A 4,807-nucleotide genomic window follows, 5' to 3' on the forward strand; every position below is an offset into this window, starting at 1 on the left:
AGCAAATAGTGATTAGTACTCTTAGCAAATCTTTTTGCTTTTCATATAATAACGAAAATATAAAATATTTTACTAGACTAGCAGAAAATTTGCTGGGCCAGCAAATTATTTTTCTCTCTGTACTTTCAATTTTGTAAGTACATACATAGTTACAAGACAGCAATGTATTTATTCGTTCTTTGTCATCACGAGGAAAATTAACAGTCAGATAATATCTGAGATTAATCACATATCCGAGTATACCCGAGTGGTATTCAAATAATACCGAAAAGAAAAGAACAAGTATTCGGATAGTATCCGGATAGTTTCCTATCGAAATTGATAGGTAGTAGTCAGAATGAGGAAATGATAAAAAAGTGAGTATTGTCTATAGTCATTCCGATATCATTTCATTCCGATATCGTTCCGATATCATTTCATAATGTCATTCCGATATCATTTCATGTCATCGTGAATATCAAGATTTTCTGTTTTTCTGTCTGAAACGGCACTAGATGCAAAATATCATATGCTTCGCATAAATATTTTCCTTTATTCGACTTCAACGAGAAACAGAAAATTTACATAAATGCGAAACGAGCATACCACGATATCGTTAGACTGCGACGAAACTCATATAAAACCAAAATTACTTTTTCACAAAAAAAGTAAAAAAAAGAAACCAAATGTATGCGCGTTAACATTAAACTTTACAAAAAAATCGTTATAAATAAACTTTCTTCACAAAAAAAATCGTTATAAATAAACTTCACAAAAAAATCGTTATAAATAAACTTCACAAAAAACCGTTATAAATAAATCACAACAAAAACTCGGTTAAAAGATATTTGGAAAATTATTCCCTTATAGAAATATCATACTAAGAATCATTGATAACACAGGTCTACAAAAAAAAATTTTCAAAAATTTACTCGGACCGGAGTAGGTTTCCGGTATGTATTTTGAGCCCCTGAATCCGAATCCAGGTCCCGTTTTGCTCCATCACCCTAGGTTTTTTCAAAAATGGCGGATTCAATATGGCGCATGTAGCGTATTTTACTGTTTTCCAACGGATCATTTTAAAACTTCTAACATAAAGGTTTTTGGACTCACTGATTACGAAATTAACATTAGAATTCCGAAATTCAAGATGGCGGATGCAATATGGCGGACCATAGTAGTAAATTCTGATTTTTTAAGAGATCGTCTTGGAACTTCAACCGTGGGATTTTCGGAAAACAATAAAACGCAAGTGAGAGGATTCTATCGATAAGAAAACACATGAATCCACTAGAGTCATAAAGGAAAGAGTTCTTTAATTTCAAATTTACGGAACTTCAATATTTTGAAATGGATTTTGCGTTACCCATTCTTAACGTGGAGGTACCATTTCTATCAGGACTAACCCGCTTATAACGGGGGCACCAATGCCAAGTAAAAAATGGACTTTATTCTGTTTTTGAATAACGAATTTTTTTCATTTCGAATGATCTACGAATCGATCTTCTCTTATGCGATTTTCTCGTATCGCGTTTTAAACACCAGCAGTAATCTGCCATCATATGGTCATCCCAAATCCCCTGATATCTTTTCTCCATGTCCTTGATATCTTGGTGAAATCTTTCTCCCTGCTCCTCACTAAAATGACCAAGATTCTCAGGGAAGTAATTAATGTGGGAATCCAAGAAATGCATTTTCAGGTTCATTAAACATCCCATGTTTTTAAAATTGTCAAGCATTTTTTGGACTATATTTTTGTAGTCCGAATCCTTATTGTTTCCTAAAAACTTGAAAACCACTTCTCGAAAGCTTTTCCACGCAGCTTTTTCTTTTTTTGTCATTTTTCTTTCGAATTCATCATCTCGTAATAATGTTCTTATTTGAGGACCATCAAATACTCCTTCCCTAATTTTGGCATCAGAGAGTTTTGGAAACTTTAAAAATATGTAATTGAATGCATCACTGTCGTTAACTTTCATAGCTTTCACAAATTGCTTCATTAAACCGAGTTTTATGTGCAATGGCGGAAGTATTACTTGAGATGATGGAATCAAACTTTCACGTAAAACATTTTTAGAACCAGGATCCAAACTTTGTCTAAGCGGCCAATCTTTTTTAATATAATGGTTGTCACGATCACGACTATCCCATTCACACATGAAGCATGGATATTTAGTGAAGCCACTTTGTTGCCCTAATAAAATTGTGGTTATTTTTAAATCACCACACACTTGCCATTTATGCACATTATATTGTAATTTTATGAGAACTTTACTCAGGTTTTCATATTCTTCTTTCAATATAACAGAATGGGCTACAGGGATAGGTGCATAAACGTTACCATTATGTAACAAAACAGCTTTCAAACTTTTTGTCGACGAATCTATAAAAAGACGCCAGTCACTTGCTTCATAAGAAATATCGCCAATCTTATTGAGTAAACACTCAATATTATTGCAATAAACTAAATCATCCTCTCGAGAGAAAAATTTTCTAAATGATATGTCTCTATTACGATAGAAAGTTATGCTAGTTTTCGGAGCAAGACAGTTTTTCTCTTTGAGCCGAGATGCTAGAAGCTCTGAACTCTGTTTTGACAGCCCTAAGTCCCGCACTAAGTCATTTAATTCATTTTGATCAAAAGTTTCTTTGTTTCCATTTATATTATAATCTGATTCCTCGGCACTGTCAACTTCTGATGATTCACCTTCATATTCTTCGCTAGCTAAAGTATTAGTGCATCCTGACGCTTCATGGTCATTTTCGGCATCACCTACCTCAGTTGCAAATTTTGATTGATCCGAGTATCGAGAATGGTCAGAATCATGACTTTTATTTTTATCGCTCAAAATTGGGAAAGTTACTGATTGAACATTAGGATATTTTATAAGAGATTTACTTTTATTGTTATACCCCTTAACTACAGATAAGCAAAAGTAGCAATCTGTATGATGGTTTTGAGGCTTTCGCCAAATCATGGGAGAAGAAAAGCGTTTGGTTGTTTGTCTCCATTTTTTCATGTTGAGACCTAAGAGACAATAAGAACATATATTTTTCGGAGTCCAAGAGTTATTAAAACTACTTGTGGAAATACCGAAACACTCCTCATATTTTTTTCTAACAAGATCTGTAAAAGGCCTTGCATATTTTGCTACTATAAATTCTCCACAAACAACGCAAAATAGATTCGGACTGTTTTTACAAGAAGACATTTTTAATGAACTTCAAAAGAATCAGTTGAAATTAATCCTCGTCGCGGTCGTCTTATATGATTAGACCCAAATCTGTTGTGGGTTTACCCTGCCGAAAATGTTCGATTAAAACCGATTAAAAAAAAAACCGAACCGGTGTTGGATCGTCCCCGCGGGTGGTTTTTATCTCCTGCTTGGCTGTTTTCTGTTAGCGAGAAACTGTGGCGCCTAGCGGCGACGTGCCTAACTAACGCCGCGCCAGATTGATTCGGATTGACAACAATATGGATTAGAATTTAATGATTTCGGATTAAATATAATGCGCGAAAGCGATATTAAAACCGATTACGATTCGTACAGAATTAAAACCTATTACTTTTTAATCCAGGCGCGGATTGAACCGATTAAAAGTGATTAAAACTGATTAAAACGGATTACATTTTAATCGGTTTTAATCGAATATTTACGGCAGGGTAGCTCACACCTAATGGTCGCGAAACGAATCATGGTAAGCCATAAAATATAGACCTAGTATATCTGTGCATTTGAGAAGTGGGAGTAAGGACTCTCATGTAGAAAAGGATCTATTTTATTTTGTGGGTGTGCGTTCTCTCTTTCTTTCTCTCTCTCTCGAGAAAGGAAATTGAAAGCATAGACATAGTATAAAAATTTGTTGAAGTAGATATCCTATTGTGAATCAAGCTTGAATACATATATTTTCATAAATATAAAAGCAACATTAATGTTGTAATAGAATGAATACTACGGTTGAAGTTCCAAGACGATTTCTTAAAAAATCAGAATTTACTACTATGGTCCGCCATATTGCATCCGCCATCTTGAATTTCGGAATTCTAATGTTAATTTCGTAATCAGTGAGTCCAAAAACCTTTATGTTAGAAGTTTTAAAATGATCCGTTGGAAAACAGTAAAATACGCTACATGCGCCATATTGAATCCGCCATTTTTGAAAAAACCTAGGGTGATGGAGCAAAACGGGACCTGGATTCGGATTCAGGGGCTCAAAATACATACCGGAAACCTACTCCGGTCCGAGTAAATTTTTGAAAATTTTTTTTTGTAGACCTGTGTAATTATTTATATTCAGTATTAAAAATACTGGATAATAAGTAATTATCAATGATTCTTAGTATGATATTTCTATAAGGGTTATTAAAACAATTTATTCAGATCAATTGTACTTTCGTAAATACTCTATTAAAAAATACAAGACAAGTTTTATATACTCTCTACAAAGGAAGTGATATCAAGAGGTTACATTCGCTAAGTGCGAATGATTAATCATTTTTTAATTTTTTTTATAAATTATATGTGGTTTTGATTAAATCATATAATTACAAATTAAATATGTTATTAATATATTAGTAATATTGTTAAATTAGTATAATATTGTTAAATAAAAAATAAAATAATTACAGAAATACAATAATATAAAAAAAAATTATATAATAACTTACAAAAAAAACCCTTGGCGTACCTTTTTTTTTTTTATAGATGAACGGTTCTCTTATTTTAATGATACCTATATAGCAATTAATATCAATTAAAAAAATCAACATACTTATATTATTGGTATATTTAATTACGATCTAAACATGCAAAATGTGCTTTTATAT

The sequence above is a fragment of the Odontomachus brunneus genome, unplaced genomic scaffold, assembly GCF_010583005.1.
Source record: "Odontomachus brunneus isolate Ranch 3 - 2012 unplaced genomic scaffold, Obru_v1 Obru_scaffold_055, whole genome shotgun sequence".
NCBI lineage: Eukaryota > Metazoa > Arthropoda > Insecta > Hymenoptera > Formicidae > Odontomachus > Odontomachus brunneus.